Source organism: Athene cunicularia, assembly GCF_003259725.1.
Source record: "Athene cunicularia isolate RWA chromosome 8 unlocalized genomic scaffold, athCun1 chr8_part1, whole genome shotgun sequence".
Classification (NCBI taxonomy): domain Eukaryota; kingdom Metazoa; phylum Chordata; class Aves; order Strigiformes; family Strigidae; genus Athene; species Athene cunicularia.
In genome coordinates, this window is record NW_020799109.1 from 8,061,480 (window position 1) to 8,087,637 (window position 26,158).

A 26,158-nucleotide genomic window follows, 5' to 3' on the forward strand; every position below is an offset into this window, starting at 1 on the left:
TCAGAAATGTGATTTTATCGTTGGAATAGTGGAAGTAATTTCTGCCTACAGTTGTGGATTGAGTTAAAAACACAGTCAGATACAGCAAGTTGTTATTATTCACAGACATGAAGAAGATATTTAAGGTAAAGATCATCATTAATTTCCCTATAATGACTAATGCTTTTGTATTCCCAGAGGCCTACCAGTTCTTTGATGAAACACCTGCCAAGCTTTGGCTCACTCGGGGTTTTCTGCCATCTTAACGAAACTGTGCTTGTGCTTCTTTCAGTACAAAATCTTGATGACATGTGACTATGCACATGAAGTTGTTATAAAGGAAGTGAGATGAGCAGGTACACAAATAGTTCAGATAAAATCTCTGTCTGCTCCTGAAATTAAACCTCTTTTTTGGAGGCTAGAAAGGCTTAGGTCAGAGTTTTATTTTTCACCTCTATTTATTTTTTACCTTTAGCAAAACATTGTAAGAGACAGTCTTCAGCCTGTGGGAAGTAACAAGTAAGATTCATCGGGAATGATCTCACAAATAAGCCACTATGTAGATTTAGTGGGCAGATTCTTTTTTTGTTGAGCAGCTCATATTCCAAGACATTATCCCAAATGAATTTGATTGCGAAGAAATTAATATGTCCCAGTTACAGCGATAGAAAAAAAAAAAAATTGCCTTAGTGTTTGTTGCTTCTTTCGATTTTTTTTCTTTGATGTGCACATAGGGGATACAAACTATCAACTGGTTTTGTAGGTGAGTAGTGGAAGTCATGTAATTAAGCCAACTTTAATAGTCTTCCAAAGATAATCACACGTACATCCAAAGAAGGTTGATTTCTACCTTTAACTTTTACATTAACATTTCTCTTTGTATTTAAAGAATATAATGTTGGGACTGGCAATTTTGTGTAGGTTGCTACTGCTGCTGGGTGATAGCAAGTGCATCGCTAATATACATTTAGAAGTTTTGAGAAATTTAATTTTTAAACATTTTGTCTCTTTTCTAAACAGCAATTTTTGCCATCAGCTATTTTTTTCTCCCATGTTTTTCTCACAGATCTCCAAGGAAAAATTAGTATTTTCAACTTCTCTGTATCAAGACAGAAAGGTCTGAAAGACAGACTTAGATGTCTAGAAATACCACTCATCTCATGAGTATTTGGTATTAAAATCTACGTGAAAGTGGTGGAATGATGGGTGAACAGATTTGAAAGCTCACAACCCAGTAAATTCTAAAAATCTGCTCTTTCTTTGTTTAGATGGAAATTTCAGGGACTTGATAACACATCAACTGTGAGATAAACTGGAGGTGTGAAACAGCTCATTTTTTTTTTTTTTTTTTTTTTTTTTTTTTTTTTTACAACTCCTCCTTATTTTATTCAGGTGCATTTGCAGTCAGAAGCCTCTTATCAAATGTGTGCTTATAGTTGAAAATGACACACCTGCCCAGTATCTATGGTAACAAAGGCTCTCTTCAATCTCAGACTTCTTGGTGCTCTTTTCTACCTTTTTATCCCCTGGAAGAATAGATAATAACAAGTATTTTTAACAGTTTGCTTTAATTTCTGTTGGCAATTTATTTGTAAATTTCCTGTAATAATCTGAGCGTTTTGCCACTATAAGCTTTTCTCCAGTGATTATGGTGGATTGGTCTTTTGTAATGATGCAGGGTTTTTGTTTTTCTCTTTGAAAATATAATAAAGAATGCAAGAAATGGTAAAATAAACACTGTCTTTTTTTAGAAAAGAATGTGAGTTATATATAACACGTATAAATCCTATAATTGCATCAAAGAATTCTTCTGTCATGAGAAACTGCTGATCTATAGGGAAATTGTTTTAATCAAAATGATAAATAAACTCTAGTCCATTTTTTGTTATGGAGAACTGATCCAATGTACTGAGCTCTTTCCCCCTGTTGAAACTGATGGAAAGGGAGAGTTTAGCATCTCACAGTAGCAGTTAGCTTGGCTCACCCTGCAGTGAATCAACACAGAATGGAAAATAATCGGATTAATAACTTTGTCTTTATTTATAAACCCTGACAATTATAAAAAAATGAAAACATAAGGTCTGGTTTTCCTCTTAAAACCTCTCTCACTCTTTTCAGAGTTGTAAGTACAGCCAGTATTAGCTAAAGGAAAGGGCTTTGGTACCATCTGTTTTGCCTGGTTCTGAGATTCTTTCAGTGAAATCAGAAGACAGCCTGGGCATATTTTGAGTTTAAGTGGTATTGTTTGTACGTTCTTTTAAATCAAGGTGAAGAGACAAGTCCCCCTGTGGAGTTCAAGAATCACTTAGCAAACCAGATCCTTGTCAGAAAACATAACAATATTCTTTCTTTATAGTGCACTCTATTCAAGGCTGCCTTTCATAAGACTACCCATGACATAAGGCTGCTATTCTTCAGCCCCTCCTGCTCTCCTATTTCTCATTTGACAAGCACCCTCCAACAAGTGCAGAATCCTTCACTTCTAAGAACAGTCTTTCTATTAAAAGGTGATGTAATCTCATCCATGTCCTACTTATAAAACCTCATAGACCTAATATACTTCACAAAGGTCTGTGGGTCAGATTTTGTCCCTAAGAACAGCCACGTAAATCTCAGTGAGTTCACTGAAATTACTGCAGATTTACACTTGCGTAGAAGAGCAGTGGTCTGCTCTGTTCAGTACATAATTCTTTAACCACTGCATCATTTTAATATGATTGGTTAGGAATGCGATGGTTTATTATTTTGTTCTCATTACATCTCATCAAATTTGACTACACAATGCGCTGGGATTTGTGTAATGTTTTAAGGAAAGAAGAGTTTCTGAAACAAAATGACTGAAATGCATGTTTTAATCTGAGCCTGTAAGGATTTGTGCAAATGAAGGTGAATAACTTGGATGCAGCTGTGAAATGAAAATCCGTAGAGGGATTCAAGAAGTAATATAGACAAAGTAGCTGGCTAGGAGAACAAACTTTGCAGCAGTTTCTTGAACAGCTACGATCTGAGCGAGGATACAATCAGAAAAGACCGGATAAGGGATGTTGTCACATTAGAAATGAAAAATAATGGCTGAGAGGATTTACATCTGCAAATAACCTCTAGCCTAGCAGCTTAGACACTCAGTTGAGAGGTGGAAGGAAAATTTGGAATCTGTTCCCTTTTTGACTTCAGGGCAGTGGAGATATTCAGTGGAGATCTTCCTGAGATTTCCCGAGTTCTAGGATCAAGATCTAATACACTTCAGTCAGTCAGTTAGTTTCTTAAGGGTAAAGAAAAACTACTTTGAAAACAACAGACCTTCTGACATACATTTTTGTTCAGCTGTCCAGCTGGGAAATCAATTATTTGCACACCTCTTTTGCACATATTATATGTCTTTTATTTATCTTCTACCAGCTAAATCAGCCTTCCCCATTGTAGCTTGTTTTTCAGGTACATACATGATTTTCAAGTGTATGCAATGACTATGGGGAAAAGGGTTCGGGGTGGGCTGTGCTTGCAAGGAGTTGGGCAGGCTTGCACACCACTCAGATGGACCTTCTGGAGGGAATCCAAAGCCGAGAGGCAAAAATGGGACTTCATGATCTCAAGGTTGTAGCACTGTCTTAGGTGATACTGCTTCTCTCTTTTGGTGAGCCATTTAGCCCACACAGCAGCTGTTGAAGGCTGAACAGGTCAGGCAGGGGAGCATGGGTATTTTGCTTGCCACCTGTGAGAAAAACTCTCTGTTCATCTATGCGGCCTGCTCTTCAGATGTGAGCAACGTTGATTACCACCTGATCCTTAATATCTGGCATTAGCTGATCTTTCCATGGTTGACCTTCGCGTGGAGGTTGACCTTCAGGACTGAAGAGCAGAGGTAGTTTGTGCATATAGTTGTAGGTGAACGTGCATATGTGCATATACAGAAATATGTATATGTGGAGTCTTCATATATTTTTGTAATATATATAGAGACCGCACTTCATCGCTCTCATTTAGGCTCTACTTTTGTATTACAGAGTCCACGGAGGGTAGCGATAGCAGGGAGAAGAGGTCAAAAATATTAATAGGATTGTTTAACGTTATAAAAGAATTATGTTTTTCAAGGTTATTCTAACATCCTAGTCAATAGTAATACCATCACAGTGTCTTCACGTAATCAAGTTATGCGTAATAAAATATAGTGCTGAATACTCAAAATTAAAATGAAGATGGAATAGCAGAGGAAGATTGTGATAAAGAAAGTAAAGTTGTCATCATTATTTTATCAAATAACTTCTATTGAACAATGGTGGGTCTCCACGTAGGCTCAATGGCCTTGTGCACAGAGGACATCCAGAGATAATGCGTCCTTCCCCATGGCCATTTCAATTATATGGTTATTTAAAATGTTCTTACAGAGCTAGTATGCATTTCAGAAGCCATGGGGCTTACTGCTTGGAGGAAGACAAATTTTCTTAATTAAAAAATACAAATTGATACAATTGCCCAGGTTAGAAGAGACCTTGTGAGAACCCTTTTGTGGGAAAGGGAGTATAGATGAGATTATCTAGCACCTGGTCCAACTGCGTCTTGAAAACCTCCAGTGATGGGGACTCTGCCATGTCTCTGGGGAGGAAATGAAACATGAAGAGCTATCCAATTCTCCCCAGCTCTGAAGTGTGGGTGTAAATACTCTTTCTTGAAAAAGCTGCTTGAGAGAAACTTGAGAGCAACTCTTTCTTTCTCAGTCACTTTCCACATCTAGACAAGACAGCAATCCACAAAGAAATTCGTAAAGAAGACAAAAATGAGTGGGGAAGAAGCTGAAGGCTGGGAGAACAAAGGAAATTATATTTCTAAGGGGAAGAGAATGTGATTGCTCAGGAAATAATTAGACTTGTTACTTAATAAATAGTGTTTCTTCTATTTATTATGCAGTTAGAGCTTGTTTGGTGTCTATGAGGAAATAATTGATTTGACTTTTAACAGACACTTAATGAGTTTTAGAATAGCTTAGAAATCTTCACACTGTGAATGGAATTGTTTTCATAGCTGATTTGTGAAATTTGTGAAGACAGGCCCAGAGTTCAAAACCAAAAGTGAACTCCTCCTACATGGACGGTTTATTTGGATTATTCTTTGTGCTCAGCCCACTTGTAGCAATTGGATTAAACCTTCAAGATGAAATTTTTCTGTCTAAGCTTAAGGGTGTTTGAGCCCGAGGTGTTGTTGTGAGGTTCCCTTTGAAATTTTGTTTTACAAGTAGTTTCATGGTGATTGACATTATCCTGTTGCAAAGAAGAAAACGAGGGCACGCTAACTGCATTTTGGTGCTCACTAAATTCCTAATGGATGCACTCACAGCCATGAATTTAAGATTCACTATATAATTTTATCTTGGATTATTAATGTGTTAATAGCACATATAGGATTTTTTTTTTTTTTAATTGCGTGGAAATTACAACATGCAATGAGCAGTTCTGATGCATTTCTACTCCACTTTCAGCCTTGTTTACTTCAAACAGGAGGGGTAAAAGTCTTTTGTGGGCTCAAGGGCTTAAAACTCACTAGAGAAAAACGTGACTGTGGACAATTACCAGGATGTGAGTAAATTCTGATTCATTTAAAAGAAAACTATTTTCTTCCTGACTCCAAATGTAAGGGAAAAACTGGATATACAGTCTTTAAAGTAAAGGTGGGGGGTATTTTATCCCTCCTCCCACCCCTGATCAAGACTGATTTGTAACTGATAGAGTGTAAAGTTTGGGAAATATCTATAAAGATTGAGGTTTCTTTTACAGCATTTTATAAGAGCCTCTGTGGTGAACAATTAAATGAGAAAATTATTTTTTCCATCATTATCCAATGAGAGAATCCATTATCCAGTATCATAGAATCATAGAATTCCATGTTGGAAGGGACCTCAAGGATCATCTGGTCTAACCTTTCTTGACAAAAGCACCGTCTAGGTCTAGACAGGATAGCCCAGAACCCTGTCGAGCTGAATCTAAAAGTCTCCAATATTGGGGAATCCACCACTTTTCTGGAGAGATTATGTAGCACGTGGTTTCATAGGTGCTACACATCTCTATAAGTAGATACTTTGAACCACAAGAACAGGTTTTTCCAATAAAAGGAAATCTCTTTCTGATGGAACTGATGGATTGAAATGTGGCGTTTTTTTGTTTCCTCCATTTTAAAGGAAGCCAAACATAATGCAAGCAAGGGATACAGAGAGTTGAAGAGACTGAAGGAACCAGTGTTTGCAGCACGCATAAAACACCATAAATACCATAAATGCCATTTTTATTCGCTTACGGTGATTTATTGTTATAGCGTTCAAAGACCTGAAGACCATTGTGACAAACACTGTTCTGACTCACGAAGAGTATTTACATGGGCTAGGGACAGCTTATGTCTTTGGTCTCCAGTGACCAAAGACAAAGGGGTATCCACCGAGTGGGAACAAATCCAGACCGTAGAAAGGAAGCACACATTTGCAGCAGTGGGGCACATTCAACATTTGCCACAACTGATTTGGGAAATAATGGACCTCTCCATCATTTGAAGTCTTTGATCAACTTGATATCTCTTGTAAAAATACATTATTCCACCAAAAGTATTAGGTTTGATGAGAGTTATGGGGTGATGATATGTGCACTGTGGAAGGCTAGGTAATATTTTTTAATGCAAACCCAAAACATGCTACTTCTGTTTACAATCGGAATATATCACCCTTCTGCAACTGCTCTCCTCAGAAAACCCCAGATTTTCTTTTGGGTAGGATGAGGGCCAGAAATGAAGTGGTAGTCCAGCTGGCAGGTTATAGATAACACAATCATAAAAATTAAAGTTATACTTCAGGTAATTAGGAAGTTTGCTTATTCTATCATTAATTGTGCAGCTGTTTAATTTAAATATAATCTGATTCAAAGTGTTAAAGTTTACTCCAAGCTGAAAGCTACTGTTTTCCCTGCAGTCTGCAGCTTTTTGCCAGGGAAATATAAAATCTGGAAATACAAGGAAAACACTATTTTTTGTTTGCAAAATTACATGTTATGCCTATCTGTAATTTTTTTTTTAATAAAAGGAACTTGAAGTAATGCAATTATTTCTACTGGGAAAACCCCTCAGGAGCAAGTTGTACACAGTAATTATGATTTTAGACTGAGCTGACATCTTTACTAAGTTCTGCGTTATCTTACCCTATATTAAGTATGTTCCGTTTTTGAAGTGGGTGTTTCAAATGTCTTCTCTTAATTATCACTGTGTAACTGAAGAAAAGTACAAACTCACAGCCCCATAAATGTGAAGACTGTTTTGATTTGGTTTGTTTTGATATTGTTTTTCACATATAAATCATATAGACACATCTGCAACTGAAATGGGGATAAGCCTCCTGGTGTTATCTTATTTCTTAATTGTAGGCTCTCGTTTTCCGAGGAGAGTGTTGACTTGGTCCTTTCCTTATCATGCCCTCCTCTGTTGTTTACTTGCATATTTACTGGCAAAGCTGCTTATATTTTAAACCTATCTAGGCAAAGCAAGCTTTAAAAATGCATGTCAGATTTGTTTTAATTCAGAAACCATTTTCTTTAGCAGCACATGTAGGCTTGCTCAAATTTTTTTTTTTTTCTTTTTTTCTTTTTTTCACACTAGAGTCATAGAAATGCCTCCTCCGGATAACAGAAGGAGGCAGGTGTTATTGGGAATAGTCTTTGTAAAGAAATGGAGCCATTATTAAAAATACTTTCAGATAAATGTCAGTCTTTATACTTTCTGATATTTAACACACATTGCAACTTCGTCTACTTTTTCTGCTTGAGTATCTGCAGTGCGAGTGGCTCTTTGAAACGAGCTGGTAGGATACAACACAGAGCTGCTTCTGCTGTTATGCCACTAGTCCTCAAGTCCCAGACTGACAAAGCCTTGCAGGATTTTGGATCTAAGCCACATATTTTTCACCTGGCTATAATATTATTAGGAATAGAATCCTGTTGCACTGCCTGTGGTTGGATGCTCTTTCACCTTAGCACTTAGTAGTTATTTGGAGCTTTCCACTTACCATTGCACAACATCGTATGTCACTTCATTTGCAAATATACCTCCGACTTTATGAAGTAGATACAGTTTGTTCCACTGGTAGAAAAAGTGAAAAACAGAGTGGTTAAAGCAGGAAGAACTAATGTGAGCAACAGGAGAAAGCTGATGCATTGGCAATGAAGCTGCTCTTCTCTCTCTTTTGATTTTCTTTCCTGTTTATCCATTATCAGGGATATAGGAGTAATTGCATTTATAAATAATGTTTCATTTGATGATCCCAGCATTTTACAGGTATTAATTAGTTAAGACTAATAATAACAACCTGGGAAGACAGGTTAGTGCTACTATTTTTGCTTTGCAGGTGAAAAGAGGAGTTCACAGAGGTCGTATGATTTGCCACAAGGTTACAAAATGCCTCAGTGTCAGAATCAGGGCTGAAAGATGGGACTGAACACCGCTCCTTTAATAGTGCCCGGTGTGACAAACCAGCCTCAGCTCTGTGTCACAAATTTGAGAAAACATTTTTCCTGCCATAGTATCTTTATTAATCGACTCTTGCTTGGCAGTACATGTGGTAGCAGTGTCTCAGAGTCCCAGTATCCTGTTTTGTGAACCTTTTAAAGGTCTTCATCTCCATTTTGCACAGCTGTCATATCCTGTCACAGTTATTTCATGACTAAGTAGAAAGTATATTTTGCATCTAGTTTAAACGTGCCAAATAAAACGGGGAAATGTGAAATACAGGTGGATGAAAAAGCAAAGGTTTTACCTTGTAGATATTACTGAAGAGAATCTTCCAGATGTGATAAATCCATGTCTTTAAATGATTTATGTTGCAGTTAGCTGTGCATCCAGGCAGAGAAAAATTAGTAGAACAGAACCTGAAAGTTTTGGAAAACAAACATGAGATAAAAGTATTTGGAAACACAGAAACTGTTCTCCACCGGAACAGTAATTTTAAACAGTTCAACCCTGGTAATCAAAAATATTCTGAGAACAGAAAGCAAATTCAAAAGACTCCAGACCTGAAGGAGCAGCAGGAATTTCCAGAGGTTTAAGATGACCACTTTCCCCAAGTATTTCTGAATATATTTTTAGATAAATTTATAGTAAATTATGTATTTTGCAGAAATTTATCTCAAGAGTCAAATAAGAATAATATCATCTGTGAGTTTCCCAATAACCTAAAAATATTCTATTAGAGAGTAAATAGAAATTTCAGAAATAGAAGTCAGAGTACAGTGCTTTCAATTTTTAAGGCATATGTCTGTGAAATCGACACTAAATTCAGAGATCCATTCTGCCTGATTTCAGAAAAACACTTGGAAACGTTATGTTGCCTGCTACTGTGTATCTGCTAGACCAACTACAACAAATAAGAAATTAGGAGTTTTGAGATCAGTTGAATAGTGTGAATTTTCTTGTTTCTCCTTGCATCTGCAAAGTCATTTAGTGCATATTTTTCTGAAATTTTGTTACATTTAGAAACCCCTTCATAATTTAGAATTACTCTTATCTGATTTTTTTTTTTTTTCAGTTTTGATTTGTGAAGCTTTTAGGAAAAATAAATATAAGACTGGACAGTGTGCAGAGAACATCCCAGTTTACTGACTAGTTCATGAATAATGACTTTTTTTTTTTTTTTTCCTAGTAGCATCCTCTTAATGAAGTTTGGGTTTTTTTCTGTTTTGTTTTTTTTTTTTTCTTCATAATTAATGTAGATAAAAAATTTAAAATAGCATTTCCCTTATGCATAGAAATAATAGACTGACATACCTAATTTTCTGCATTTAGATACATTCTTTTCATACATCTTTGTGAGTAGTGTTGTGGTCTCTCCGTACGATTTGCATTGTGAAGACTACAGTTTAAAACTGATCTGATATAACCGCATTTCAATTGCATGTATTTTCATTATCTGATATTTTTAATATGCTCTCCAGAAAGCCAGTTTGCTTTAGCTGAAGTTTGAGTACAATTTTAAAGTTTGTATGAAAAAAGAGAGACTGTCCCAGTGACAGATAAACTACGAATTAACAAGAATTAAGAACGAATCACCTGACAGAGCACAAAAAAGCTTGATTTTGATGCTGAGTTGCAGGCAGAGATCTGTCAGCAGAGCTCTCGAGGTACAGTTGGGTTTCACTACTCCTCCTCTTGGACCCCAGAACTGTGTGAATTGAACTGCCTCACTTCTCTTGTCTAGACAGAGTTTTACCTGGGTTTATTCAAGGAGCTTTTCCTCAGGCCTCCTGATACTTATAGCAATGATACTCTTGAGCCTGCGGCCATACAGAATCTATAATAAAAAGAATGAGACACTAAGGTATAGCCCTGGGAATTTCCCTCACTGTAAACTGTACAGACAGAGAGGTGTAAACCCTTGAGAAAACACTTGCAGAGACTTCTGCAAATGAATCCTACAGGCTTTGTGCCACTGTACCTAAAACACCTTACCACTGGGGATAACACTGGAACTGGTATTTTCACCCAGAAAGGAAGCTGCTGTTTAAAGTGTCACTGTACATCCCTTTTTCTTAGTAGCACCTTGAGCTATTTATATTTCATTGAATTTAATAGTTCACTTTCATTGCTGCTCCAGATTTGCCAATCAGTTCATTTTAAAAAGTATTTAAAAAGGTTGCTGGGGATGAGGAAGCATTGAGGAAGCTGTATTCTTTATGGCTTGGAAGAGGTAAGGTTGATTTTTGGCTTTGTGCTAAAATTATCCACAGTGAAACAGTTAATAGTAGTAATATCAGGCAGATAAAAAGTGCAGTTCACACGTCTTAGAGTTATCACCTCTACCTGTTTGTAGAACTGGGAGGATACAACACGGTACTGGATTATATTATCTTCATATTGTTAAATTGTTAAAAGTCATAAAGGAGGAATACTTCATTGAGATCATGCTGATTTTGTAGCAATGGGGAAGAATCACAGAGTGCTTAAATACCAAGTTTAGGGCTGAGTTAATGAATAAAAACCAGACTGTAACAGAGACATCTGTAATTACAACATGTCCCTTTCACATGTTTCCCGTGTCCCTGCTTCTAGATTGCTTTAGGAGAGTATTTTTAAGGTAATACAGGAATGTGCCCAAGTCCTGCCTTTTTGGACTAAAAGTTTTGCAGCACTTCATACAATGCTGGACCGATCACCGTGGGACTCCCATTTACATCTTTACATTGTTTTACAGATATGACTAAACCTATTTTTTTCATTAATTAGCTTGTAAGCTTTTCTGGCAGAGACCAACTCATTGTTATGTCTCTGTACAATGCTTAGTCCAATGGGATCATTGCTTATTATTCATATCAGAGACAGCTTAAGTCTTCTCAGCAGTGTAGGCAAAATTGAATTTTGTTGCCCCTGGGAGAGCTGGCAGGGTCGGTAAGGTTTTTCAAGGGGATATGGTGTAGGGGACATGGTGGGCTTTCAATGCCAGGAGTGTCAATATGTTTGGAATGACTGTGAGATGTTTGGGGATGCTGCAGAATAAGGCTGAATTATTTTACCTACTGAATTTCCCACCTCCCTTCAGCTTGCCCTCTCCAGCTGAAAAACAGGGGCCTTACCTGATGCCCTTTCTCTCACAGAGGAAATTGGAGGCCAGAGCCAGGGATGGAGAATGTTGGCCCCTTTTGCTGGTTGGCTAGGATGAAAACGCCCTGTGTGGAATGTGATCCACAGAACTGACGCTTTCTAAGCACAGGAATGCATGTAAAGCACAGAATTACGTCACATGCCATGGTGGTACACAAACACTTGAAACCTACACGAGGGTCATCATAGAGTTGTCACTTTCCCTTTAGTTTGGGCATCTTTAGCTCTGCACAAACCAACTCTGTGAGCAGCACATGGACAGCCTAAAAGGATAAAGTCATTATTTGTTGTCCAACACACACACAAAATAGCTGGGATTTAAACTGCAAGGCTAAGCATTAGCACGCTCGCTTCCTACAAGGGTCTTTTCTGGCCAGCAAAATATCTGTAAAAGCTAGCAAAAGCCTCTGTGGCTTTTTGGAGCTCCTCCTTGGTGTTGCTGAGTTTCCATCTTCCACCTGCCCCAACAGGGCATGGATGCACAGCACACCAATGACGGAGCAGCTCTTGGCTCTCAGTTCACGCAGTGACCAGAGTACTCCTGAATAAACTCTCCATTTTCTTGTGTTTGTTTGCTTTACTCTGTTATACCTTTCCATATCGGTGTCTATTTGTAATTTTATCTTCCTACAGACTTTCTTATAGCTCTTTCTCATGATTGTAGCAATTCTCTGAGAAATTGGAGGGCAATAGGGGCTGGAGTGGCTGCTGACAGAGGTTTATAGTATGGGCATTAACTACTAATATGGGCTGCATCACAGCATCACAGAAGTGTATTGTGTGGGTCAGTGAGATGTGGAGTGAAATGAAGGCGGAGAAGGAATGGAGACATTGCAATGGGAGCCTGTGTCATGTTTTGCAGACTTCCAGGAGGGCCAGGCAGGTGTGGCATCTCATCCCACTTGCTGAAGACCTTGTCATGCTCCTCAATAGTATAACAGCAAGCAGGAACTGTGAGATGAAAACCGAAGAAGAAACAGTGCAGATCATAAATATGATTCTAATGGGGATTCCAAAATCATAACTCTTCCAACTTTTTTTGTTGCTAAGAATTATGAAATTATGCCAAATGATAAAGTGACTGCAGCAAACTATGTTATGCATAGTCATTCACGTAAGTCACTTGATTGTGAAAGAAAATAGTGTTGTCTTTCAAGATTCAACCTAGCTAAAATAGTACATCTGGATAGGAAACATTTGTTGCCAAAAATATGCTAGCTCCTTTCTTCAGCTGGGGGAAAAATAATTAAAAGCTTGTTTTTTTTCTCCATGGCTAGTGGTATTTCAGAACAACAATATGAAGTGTTTTTAATACTTTTTCATCCCTAAATAGTTATTTGATTACTTTCAAGAATTAAGTGAAAGTGTCTTAGAAATATCTGGTAATATAAAAGGTAGAGGGTGACCGAACGTTTTGAACTTTGAGAGTGTTGTTCTTTGTAGCTGATAATGCTAATAGTATTAACTTACAGAGGCACCAGTCTGACTGCAGACTAACAAAATAAGAATAAATATTTGCTTTCAGTTATTGCCCTTTTTATAATATTCTGCATAATACAGCAGAATAATCATTACTTGTAGGCACATAACAGAAATCCTGGCAATTTTTTCTTGCAGTATTTCTGATATCTCAGTTGGTCAGACTTTTAAAACATGAAAAGGATGAGGCAGGTCCATTGAATAATTATCTTTCTATCCTGTATTAGAAAGGGTCTTAAAAAATGTTCCATCTATAAAATTTTTTGGTTATATGTCAAATGAAGATTGTTCAATTTATTGAGCAATTATAATTCTTTGAGAATAAAAAAAATATGGGCATAGTTTGGAGTTGGTTAAATGTTACTTAGGTTTCTATCACAATGCTTCAAAACTTTTTCTGTTTCTGATGCTGTCTGAAATTTGATCATTGCTCAACTTTGACATTATGCCTTAATTAAAGGATAGGTTACAACAACATATTTACAACAAGTTCTTTTTTCTAAAATAAAACTCATCTGAAAATAAATCCTGATAGAATGGAAAGGAAGGAAAGGAGTTTTATTCGGTAAAAAGTATTTGATTTTTGAAAAGAAAATTACCATGACGTGTACATTTCTATGCATGCTTCTGGGGTCTTTAACTAGGAGATTGTCAATCTTGAATTCCCTTTTTTCCATATTTCTTAAAATTTGTGCAATTTATATTTGTTATTATCTTCAAATACAAGAGAAAGAACAGCTCATTCAGTAATGCATGTAAATGGGCTTTATGGATTTATTAAAAGAAAAGATGGATTAGAAAGTTTTGAAAATGGTCATAAATATATTCAAGTTAGAGTAACTAAATTTAATACCTGATAGCAGTAGAAATACACATTATAGAGTAGAACATGACATGATATGTAAAATGCTGTTTATTTAAATTATTAGCTGTTACAAAGTTTTCTTTTTGTGTCTTCCCCAAGTTGCTACCCAACAGGGTGGCCTCTTACCTCCACATCCGTAGAAATCTCACAAGTTCTGTGTACCCAAAACTGTGACCTTTCTTTCTCCTGAAGATTCATTGCTCTTTACTTAGTAATCCTATTATAGAATCACAGAATGGTTTGGGTTGGATGGGACCTTAAAGATCACCCAGTTCCAACCCCCTGCCATGGGCAGGGACACCTTCCACTAGCCCAGGTTGCCCAAAGCCCTGTCCAACCTGGCCTTGAACCCTTCCAGGGAGGGGGCAGCCACAGCTTCTCTGGGCAGCCTGTGCCAGGGCCTCACCCCCCTCACAGGAAAGAATTTCTTCCTTATATCTAATCTAAATCTACCCTCAGTCAGTTTAAAACTGTTACCCCTCATCCCATCCCTACAATCCCTGATCAAGAGTCCCTCCCCACCTTTTCCTGTAGCCCCTTTAAGTACTGGGAGGCCACTCTAATGTCTCCCCGGAGCCTACTCTTCTCCAGCTGAACCCCCCCAACTCTCTCAGCCTATCCTCACAGGGGGGTGCTCCAGTCCCCTGAGCATCTTCATGGCCTCCTCTGGCCCCACTCGAGCAGGTCTATGTCTATATAGGTCTATATATAGTATATTATTTATAATTGTTATATATTATTTTATATAAACCAATATAGTGATATATAGAATATATATATATTCTAGCTGTCATTATTTTAGTTGTCACTGCTTATTTGTTTTTATAAACATGAGTCAACAAGTCCCAAGCCATGTACTTATGCAAAATGGTGCCAGAGAATAACTGAAACATGGTGGAGTGGTGTAGAGGAGCACCACAGCTTCCGAGATATTATAATTAACTTTGACATGCTAATAGTTATTTAACATAGAAAATGTTCTCTTTCTGATATTAAAAATAATTTGGAGAGGGGTGGAGAATGACAGAGAAAAGATGACCTTTTCAAAGGCACCCACTCTCATCTTGCAAATTTGAAACTACAGTAAGTTGCAAATGTTTCCTACTTCATAAAGGGAACTTGTGAGGAAGAAGCATTAATTTCTACTTAATATATGGGGTACATATCTTACATAGAATATAATCAGGAAAGACTCCTGGTAAATGTGAGCCTTTTGTCTGGCTGGAGCATATTAATGGATTGGAGGGGAAATATGCTGTACTTGAGATTTTGGGGAAATTGGAGTTAATTTGTCTTTGTTTCAGTTTCATATGGCTTCCTTGAAATACTGTTTATACAGTGTTTTGTGCAGAAATGTTTTGTGGAGTGGTAAGGGTTTTGCTTTTGTTTTTGGAAATACCTTGTTGCAGATTTTAATTATCAGCATATGACTGATTACATGCATGAAGGAGAATATGCATTTCCTTTTTCTCTCTTCTTCCCTCTCATTTTTTAATATAATACAGGCAAATATTTAAGGTCTGTTTTGAGACGTGCATTTTTAAGAAAACACAATAACCAATAAAAATTATGCATTCCTACAAGGTGAAAGATAATAGTATTAGAATTATGTTATATAATGGTACAAAGGGTTTATCCAACAGTTATTTATACACATATCTGGATATTACTCTTGGTATAAGGAAAAATAAATGAATGCATTGGAAGGAAATAAATATTTAATTAAATATGCTTCAAACTGCTCTGTTGAGAAGGTGATTCTCTTGATAGTGGGATTTAAACCCTTATCTCTGCTCTATGGCTTTGGACATAGCCTTCTAGTTGGCAGCAAATGAGAAATTTTAGAGTAAATAGCTCCAAGCAGGCAAATATTGTAGACAAACCCAGTTGCTGCTGCAGTTCTTCTATGTAAAAGCTTCTGAGATATGATTAAAGTTGAAATCTAAATGGAGATAAAACAAATAGGCCTAAGCTAAAACCAAAAGGTAAAGCAGAAGAGGTTTATTTATTTTTAGGTAATGAGATTACTGTTTAAATTGCATTTCATCTCATTATGGGACTGTTATCGTCTGTTACTTCTTTTTCTGACATTAAGTTACCATATAGCGCAGATTCAGGCTAATGACTTTTTGAGGGAGACATTTAGGACATTTCCTAGGAGGGGTTATATTCATTTTTCTCCTGCAGAAAAAGATTGATTTTTTTTTTTTTTTTTTTTTTTTTTTTTTGTTTGTTTGTTTGGGATTTCTGTTAAATCTAAGAGAAGTAAGTTTTTATACATTGAGGTTCATAAAGATTAAACTGACCTTCCGGTATTTTTTGTGGGTGTGAACCGTGCAGCTTAAACACTTATTAATCCCTTTGTAAGTGATATGACAGAATTCTGTCACAACAGGTCGAAGCATGAAAGTGAATTAATGTTTACAGCAGCTGAAACCATTCCTGGTTTCCTGATGAGTTCTTCAGTACAGCAGACAGCTTACTTTTCATACAAATAAAAATACATATCAAATGATAGCACCTTCAAAATATTCTGACAAATCCGGTGGCTGTAGCAGAATGTCGTGCAAAGACACTGAGCTGAATTTTGGCATTATAGACCAGATTTTGTTTTTCTGGAAAGCAGGAGTTTCTGTTTTTCTGTAGTTTATTTCTTTTGGTTTAGATTTACTCATAGATAATCATTCCATAATAAAATGATTATCCATTAGTAAATCTGAGGGAAACAAGATAATGTTGAGACAGTAGCACATTAGTTAATAACCCCATCAAAATCTTTAGTAAATGTCTAATGAGTTAAACACTTTTTATTTAAAAGAAACAGAACTACTTGACATAATAAGTGCATTTAAAGGAAAAAAAGGTCAAGGAGGAAATCTCTATGTTAATATGACCCAATTTAAATGCATCCACTTTAATCTTTTGTAAATTCTAAATCACAATGAGTTGCAAGTGTTTTCTGATTCATAATAGGAACTTGTGAGGGAGAACATTTATTTCTAGCTCATGTGTATCTAATGTGATCAGGAAAAACTTCTGGTAAATGTAAGCCTTTTGTCTAGCTGGGGTATATTAATGGGTGAGAGGAAAAATGTTTTATGCTCTATTTAAGATTTTTGGAAAGTGAAATTTTGATTTTGTTTTAATTTAATGTTAATGGCGATGATGATGATATCTGATAATGATTTCCTCACAGGTACTGAATCTGTATTTTTCAGGATTGACCATACTGTCTAAGATGGGATGGACTTTCATTTAACTGTGTGTATGTAGCCCTGTGTACCAAGCTGAGCAGATAGGATGTCTAATTGAACAGAACAGCGATGTGGCAGAGAGTAATGGAGATTAATTAATGTAATGTTATTGCTGGAGAATTGTTTGTGATAAATTTTGCAGTTATTTTGAATACAATAGGAATATGAGAGTCTGGATTATAATTGGCATGGGGTTGAAGGATGTCCCAGTTTATTTTCTCTCACTATTGCATTTTTCCTCCCTACATTGTTGTGGTGGTTTTTTTTTTTTGTTTGGTTTTTTTTTTTTTTTCCCCAGACCAGATGTTTCTTTCTATACTTAGTTTTAGTAAATGGTTTAAATACTTGACATCAAATTCTGTCAATGTGCAAATAGGTTTAATGTTGCTTTCAGTAAATTTTTCCCCTATATATACCAGGGCTGCAACTGGCTGGACAAACAGGATTTGTTCAAGTAAGGATTTCAACCTGGAACTACAATGCAGCTTTAGCATCTTCCCCAACAAAATCCCATTTAATTTCCTTAAATTATTCTCTTATGTCAGTTTTGATTATGTTACAAGTACTACAAGGTTTGAAGCACTGTTACAATAAAAATATGCTATATTCATAAAGTATTAGAAATTTCTGTAATTAGTTCAATTTGTAATTTAAAATATTAAGAGAAAAAAAATCAGTGGGGTTTTTTTTTGGGAAAATTGCATGTAAAGGATGACTGCAGCAATATTAGTAAAAGGCAGGAAGCTATATCATTGCTAATCAATCTAGAGAGCTCTGTCTCTTACAGATGTCAATACAAAGTTAAGTGCTAAAATAATTGTAGTGTAGGCTTTCTCATAATTACTGTTGTTCATTTGGTATGTTGTGCAAAAAAAAAGAAAAGAGGAATTTGCTTTGCAGTCAGCAGCCGCAAATCTCTAAGGAGAAGGAAAGAAGATAGCAGAAGGCTGATAGTCATCCATCATTCCTGACAATTTCACAGCCTAGAATAACTTGACAGAGACCCAGAACAAAATGTTGTTGAGAATTGAATGCTGCTAAGCTGAGTGAATTGACTTTCTGATGTCAAAGGAGGACCTGCTTGAAGTGGCTGATGATTTTTTCTGATTTCAGAAACTGCCTTGTGGTATGAATGCTCTGAGCAGATTTGGAAAGTGAGAAACTGTTTTGAAACTTTCTCTCTACATATTTTTCAGGACTTTTTAAGATAATGTGATTCTGGTCAGGAAGTGTGTGAGTTTGAATCACACCTAATATTAAAGATGTTTTGATCTTTGCATCCTCTTGCTCCAGACAGTCAGAAGCAGGCATAAGGAATCAGAATTGTTCCTAAGAGGTCTTGAAACAATAAATTTTTCAAGACCTGGCTCATGTAATCTCAATTTGTCTTTGGTGCTGTACTAGCAACTCTTTTACTATCCTTGGAAAGGTGGAATTGGTTTGTAAATAGACAAACTCTGTGCAGAATATGGGAATTAATTGACTATCTTTGAATCCCTTTCCGCCCTCTTTCTTTTAAAAATTAAAACATTCTTGCTTTGTGTTCAGAATAGGTGCCAAGTCTCTTCATTATAATGGTAGGATGATATAAGTTGTTGCATAGCATTGGTATATGAAGTAACATTGGTATATGAAGAGGATAATTTTCCAGCTACTTATTTAGAAAAAAAAATGATATTGGAAATGTTCCTAAATTATGATAATTAGACATTTATTTACCAATAAATATTGCCAGTTTTATATACTATTCAAAGACTAACCTTCTAAATTGCTTACAACCATTAAAATGCATGAAGAACACAAACTGCGGGGTTTAAATGAAATGAGCTCTTGTTTAGTAAAAGACATGTTATATCTTAGAAGTGTAAAAGAAGTGGAGTGTAAATAGGACGTGCAGGTTAAGCATGCCATCACTGATCAATAATGCAAAAGGTTTAGCAGGTTTCTTTGTAAACCTAACAGCGCAGATTTAGCCAGAATGGGGCCTTGTACTGTACACGCAGGTATTTAAAGGTTAGGAACAAGGAATTTCATTAGTCTGACAAATCCTCTGCTGTCATTCCCCAATCTCTTTGAATTGTTTCCAAATGTATTCTCACATTTTTGTTGTGCCTTTATTTTATTTTTATTTTTTTTAATTAATGGATGTGTTACTAGTATAGTGCTTCATTGCTAATTTAGCTCCACTATAGATTGGCATAAGGAACATTTTCAAAGTGCCTTGATTCCCAGTAACAATGTTATAGCAACTATCTTTATGTTAATGTAGTTATAGCCAGTATAAAAAGGTTACAGTACCAAGCCTACTAGTCTACAACATTTTATCTCCGTTTCCAGTATGCTTAAAAAAAAAGTAATGTATGATACCTAATAGAGTGAGGCACAGATCTAGTATTTTATGGCATCCACTGCAACCTTAAAGCAGCACTGAGAGACATAAAACTGAAAATTGGCAAGCCAGTTTTATTATATCTTGGTGCTAAAATTAAAAAAAAAAACAACCAGCACCTTATGTAGCCTAGTGTGGTCCCTTCCCTCTCCCTCCTCTTTTCCTTCCATTCCACTCATCGCAAGAAGGAAAAAAAAAACCCTTAAGGTTTGCTAGAAGTTAAAGAATGGCATGGTAATAGAGAAAAAAAGCTAGACATTCTTCCATTTGAAATTTAGGACAATTGTATTCTGCATTTGTCTAGAAGTCTTCACTGATCAATATAGTCTTATCCAAGAAGGGGTTTCTAGGGATGAAATAACTGTCATTGTCACATACTCATCAAAAGTTATTTCTTTTAAATTACATCAAATATTTTGTCTCTAATTTATTCTTTTCTTTTTCAATAAATCAGATACGAGAGCTTCATTGAAGACAGTTTTCTGTGAAGCTCCTGTACCCCATTTACTGACAGTTCTTTTGTAACTAGGCAGTTATATGCATTTCTGTGATGTAGAAACACGCAGAAATTTTTTTTTAAGGGACTAAATGTTTAAAAGAGTGGATATATTTGAATTTTTATATTGATGTCAAAAAAGAATATTTGAGGTTTTAATAATTGATTATTTTAATGTACTTTTTAGTTTTATGTTGCAAACCTGAAGTTTGTTTGCAGATTGCAGAGTTTCTACAAATGCTTTTCAAGTGATCAGAAGTTGTCATCTCTCTGACAAAGATATTTTGTTTGAGATATTCATCATTTTGTGACGTTTGTGTTTTGTTTACACAGCTTCAGTAATTCACTTCTGGGACCAAAACTTGCTTTTGAGGTTTAGGCACACTGCAGGATGCCAAAAAAGCATCAGATTCTTCTGTATTTGAAAGCTTTTGGGCCATCAAGAGATCAAAAGCTGCCAGAATCAAACCTGAGATCTGCCATTATAAATAAGGCACTGACAATTCTTATTGTGAGAGGTCGTCCCAGGGGCGAAAGAAGCAAAACAACTGAATTGCCCTGGCTTTTTCATAAGAAAACTCTGTATATGTAATGGTATATTTCTTTGGGAGAATTACGTATACATAATACATAACACATTCTGGTGCTGAAATAACCATTTTAGCTCACTTAAACTTACTCAGATTAAAATAATCTTAAACCCCATTTGTGGTCAGCAATACTGAATTCTTAGGACAAGAGCTGCTCTGGTTTTGAACTATAATTTACTCTGATAATCTTGTATTTATATAAAGCAATTTATGAAATGCAAAGAAAATTTTTTCATAAACATTGAAACAGATCTTTCAAATTTACCAGACCATTTCTGAGGTTTACTTTTCATGCAAATATAAACGATCATATTTTTTTGCCAAATCTAATAAGTTAACACAGGTCTTCTCAGCAAAAGTAAGTAACTACAGTATTTCAGCAGTAATTCAACAGTGATTATGCTTGGAATAAGACATTCTTCCTTCTTCCAGCTGCATTTTTGCAGTTTTAAAAATAATAAACATGTTATTAATGTGATTAAAACCCTGAAGCTATTTGCAGAAGTCTTCATATATGTTTATATCTGAATGTCTTTCAATTTTTCTGCTTGTTTGCTGTTGGTAAGGACATAATGCAAAACTGCTATAGTTATCATGTTAAAACTTAGCAATAACATCATCCAGGCACATGCCTAGAACAATGTTATTTCAAAACGATCTATAAGAATTGTTCGATAAAGAAAATGTTCCTTATATATATAATTCAGCTTTATCTTTATTGATTTGTTCATATTTTTAATAGGTTTTAGAATTGTCAGCGTTCTAGTAAAATATCATGTAATCTGGTTTATGGTTAGGATAATAGAGTTACAAACTTGGACAAAATTTGAATCTGTTCTGTAAAGTTGTGGGTTTTTTTTTCCTATAGGCATTTATTTTAGTCACTTAAGGAGAAGAAGTCTTAAAATGTGAGATGTGAGGAACAACATGAGGAAAGGAATTGTGCTTTCCAAAAGAGGGTACCTGACCGCCGTACATTTTTGGAAGATGGACATTTTTTAGTAGGGAAAAATCTTCCTGTTCACATTTTAATGTCAGTGTTTCATAAAAGTTGCCACGGTATAGACAAATAAACTTACAATACTGTTAAGCTGTCTTTATATTTAAAGAAGGCACAAGTGCCGCTTGATGTGAATGGATTATTTATCTACAGATACTGCTCGGAGTTTGCGGTGTGGACAGGTTCTGTGTGTTGTGCTGTAGTTGTCACCTGAGGAAAGAAGTTTGCCTTTTCGGGGAGTCTTAGGTGGCCAAGTCTGTAATCGGTGCTGTCACAGGGAGCGAATGACTCAGCTTTCCCACTCTGAGGATCGCAGCAGCTGGGGTGAGAGTGCACTATTTAGATTGCTTTGATTTATGCCAAGGAAATCCCTAATGATCCAGAACTAGGGCAGTGCTAATCCATGTATTTTACCCTCTTCAGACATGCTGCGTGCTCCTCTTGCAGCTGACACCCCAAATTGGAATCACCATTTTATTTCTCACAGTCACATTTACAGCTTAACTCTTCATTCCTGGCATATCTAAAATTCCCGCTGAATTCAGTGTTAAGTGTGTAAGGAGCACAGAGGAGCATTCTCCCATGTAATGAGCATTTTGTTGACAGAGCGCTGGTCCAATTTTGTGGGAAACTCCTTGTTATTTTTGAAGCTCATACTAGTATTTTTTATTTATTGGAAGACTTCTACTCTTGCGACTGCACGGAGGGGTTTTTGTTCATATTTTCCTGCCTCCCTTGTGATAAGGAGGTTCCTCCCCCTCCCCAGGCTTGGCCACCAAAGTATATTTTGTAGACTTTTGGCTTTGTGATACATGGTTGTAGTCTGGCTGTTGGAGCACTGTTCATGATGTGGTAACTAGAGATTTAAGTAAAACCAAAGGAAGACTTGTCATATGCATTGCAGTAAAAAAAGAAAAAAAATAAGTGTAAACTGCAGTAGTGTTTGGGGAAGCTATGCTTAGAGTTTAAATGATACTCTGGAAAACTAAAGATGATCAGCTGTGATTACTTCGTAAGGGAACTGAGAAATGTCTCATATCTTCAGTTGCAGCCTTTTTTGCTGCTACTTTGTATCTTCTGCTGTTCCGATTTTAAAATTCTAGGAAATCTGAAAGGAATTATATTTACATATTGTTTCCAAAAAACTCTTGAGCCTTTTCCAACAGGAAAAAGTTGAACAACATAAAGTGTTAAAGATCTTTTGCAGCATTATGGTTAATATTGGGATGTTGTATTAAAACACTATGTTATGAAGCAATGTTATCAATTTTCACATTTCCCCAGAAGGGTTTTCAGCAACTTTGAGTATTCCATCAAACTGGCACATTAAAGAGTGGAGAATTTACCTGTTAAGATGCACAGAGCATTTGTAGTAGCCTCATAGATGTAGTCTGCTGTTATTGTTGCTTTGCAGAAGAATAAGCAACCAATTAGAGATGATGTTTTCTTTACCAAGAGAGCACTTCAAAGCAGATTTCTACACCAGCTTTTGGAAGTAAGATGAAGTAAAATCAAATCTGTAAGCTATTGAAAGGGGCTTTGGCCATATATAATACGATTTCTTTAGAGAAGATGTTCAGCACCGTACCATATTTATCTCTTTTTGGAGACTCATTTTTGGTGGAAAATTACCAGAATTTGTGCAGACACTCAGTATCTGAGCGATGTTTCTTATAACTTAATATAATATAATAATTTCAGCAAAGTACCATATCCTCAGTACTTCAAAGCCAATAAAGATGAGTGATCCATTTTCAAATTCCTTTTATTCATCCAGCATTTCAGATTGATTTACATAAACTAACAAAACAATATTACACTTAAAGTTGATCTGTAACGGCAGTAAAAATGTTCCTGCATCCCAAAGCTGCAGAAACGTCACTTCCAATCTACAGTGATCAGTTGCTAAGGATAAATTGTGCCTATGGGATTTTGGCAAATCCAGCATCTTTTTCCCATATTGCTAGACTGTCTTAAATCCTGAATCAGAAATCCACCCTTATTCAGGAAGGAAGTGTGAATGTTTACTTAACTTTAAGTCTCTAGGAACACTTAAAAGTGAGGCTAAATATTTATGTGTTTGAGAGCTTTTCTGAATAGGAATGTTCCTTTATCCACGTTTAAACCTCAGTCAGGACAAGATGTAAATTTAACCTATGGCATTTGAAAACAGAAAGATCTGACTAGCTGGACTGCAGTTATACTGCATGTCCCAGTAATGATGCATTATCCTTGCTTGTTTTTCTTTTTTTTTTTTTCCCTCAAGTGGGGGTTAGTGCCAGGAAGGAATGACGCCCGTGTTACACAAATGCAGCACAGGGCACTTTGCTTTAAGACACTTAACTTTCCTATTGATATCCTCCCAGTTCTTTTGTTTAGCTGTTCTGTTCATGATACCGCCAAAATATGTTTATTCACACACTGCGAATCATCTCTGCAAACAGACAGAGATCATAATTTGAATCTAACATTCAGCATTTCAGCTTCAGAATGGGATTTTCAAAGCTGGGAGGACAATTCATATATCCCCTTACTGTTACAGTTGTTGGTTAAGGCAGTTCTGAGATCTGATTCTAGATGTCAAATAGACAGGTACACAAAAAAAAGCAGGAAGTAGATAAAATTTCCTTCTATTTACCCTTGGGTTTTCTTCTGAAGCACAAAACTTTGAATAGTCTGTTAGTACGGGAGTTGGACACTTGGAGCAGAATTCAAGGTAGTGAAAATTGAAAACAGAAGAAATCATGCTGAAGTACTGAAGAAATCATGAACATTTTCTTTCAAATCAATACCACAAGCTACTGGTTGTCAATGTTAAGATTCCAGTGTATACTAACATATCAATTACATTTTCGTATAGAAATCAGTGTATTGTGTGAATGCTGCAGTATTGTAAAAGGATTCAGCTAGAAAGAGCAGGAAAAAAGTATTTTAACTCTGCAGTAAAAATATAAGGGATTATTAATTTTGCAAAAGAAAACAAAGAGGGTACATGCTATAACTATAGTTTCATGAACTTTATAACATATACTTTATATTTTTCCACAAAACCCTTTTTTTGTGTGTTTTTTTTCATGAGCACTGCAGCTACTCCAGTAAGGATCCTATTCCAATTCTGTCTAAATATAAGGGAACTATACAATATCGGGAAGCCTTTATTCAATTACTATTCAGAACCATGCATGGAAGAACATAGAAGGTTCAAAGGTTTCATTGTAATAGCAACCAAAATGCTTGAATTAAAAAGAGAGAAAATCAAGGACCTCCATGAATAACCTGGACACAAAGCCCATCTGTGCTTAGTTACTGGAGAAGTAAATAGAGAGGTTTTATACGTTTGCAAGGCTATGATCCCAGTAACGTAACCAAGACCACTGGCAGCTATAACTAGTGGTTGTACACATCAAAATGTCTTTGTAACGCATCAGAGAACACTGAGGCAAATATACTGGTGCTGGTTTTGAGCTCTCCCGTATATCCTGTCTTTCCTTCTATGTGTTATCATCTCCTTCTTTTCCCCCACAGGATTTTCCCACAAGCTCCAGACAAACAATAGCTTTTAACCGTGAAAAATGCCAGCTGCAAAAATCCAAAGTAAACAATTGCTGGAAAAGCTTCATCCAAATCTCTCCCTTAACAGGGGCTTGCTTTCTCTTCCTTTTGCTTCTCACAAGAACCTGCGCTTGAAAAGGCTATTTCATTCTCATCTTCCAGCCTGGGGATCAGATGGATCGCTGCCTTTGTGTTTGCATGCTATTTAAATTGTGATTATTACCTTCCGTGTTTTCAAGGGTTGAGCAAAATCATGATCCATACAAACATCACTGCCACTCTCTCATTGTTACTGCCACTCTAACCTACCGTCTCGCAGTATTTCTGTGAGAGTGTCAGTTTGCAGCACTCCCCTGCATGCTCTAAGCTTGAGTAATTATGACTGTATATCACATTGTTATCCGTCATAAATGTCTAACTTGTTGGTAAATGTATCTCTTGTTGGTAAGGGAAGCTTTGATTCTGGGTCATCGGCTGACTGTTGCACTTTGTCAGGGCCCAGAAAAGTAGGTCTTATAGAGAAGAAAGAACAGGTGAGCAGAACGCTCTCCCATGAACTTAGTCGGTGCTGCCACTTCATTCTCTGGTCTTCAGTGGCACACTTTATGTCAGTGCTCATAAACATCAGCTTTTTTTTTTTTTTTACAGTTGTTCCCTATAACCATGATGTGGTGACTTTTCGTGGACCTTTTTTGCTTTTTCCAGATGGATCTCATTGTTTTGAAGCCTCCTGTGGGCTCTACTGTGAACATGATTTGGTCCAGAAAACATTTAGTTGATAGGATTACCTTTTTGAGCAACTAAGCATATGTAACTATTCTTACTATTTTAAATCCTACCAAACTTTGCAGCATTCCTTCTCACTGGTTAAATGATTTCTATTAGGAAAAGGAAAACTTAAGTCTTTTCAGCTGCTTCCTCTTGAGGGATGTAAGATA

At 36.3% G+C, this 26,158-nt stretch overlaps 1 protein-coding gene across 9 annotated transcripts in view; it reads left to right on the forward strand.

Moving 5' to 3' along the window:
- Positions 1-26,158, forward strand: part of LOC113482589 (cytosolic carboxypeptidase 6-like) — a 969,074-nt gene that overhangs the window by 211,029 nt on the left and 731,887 nt on the right. Inside the window, exon 1 of one of the 9 annotated variants that reach the window (XM_026853358.1) lies at positions 19,060-19,066. The exons of the other annotated variants lie outside the window; for them this stretch is intronic. The gene's annotated coding sequence lies outside the window, so the exon portion shown is untranslated. Of the gene's footprint in view, positions 1-19,059; positions 19,067-26,158 lie in introns of those variants that run through there. 9 annotated transcript variants of the gene reach the window in all.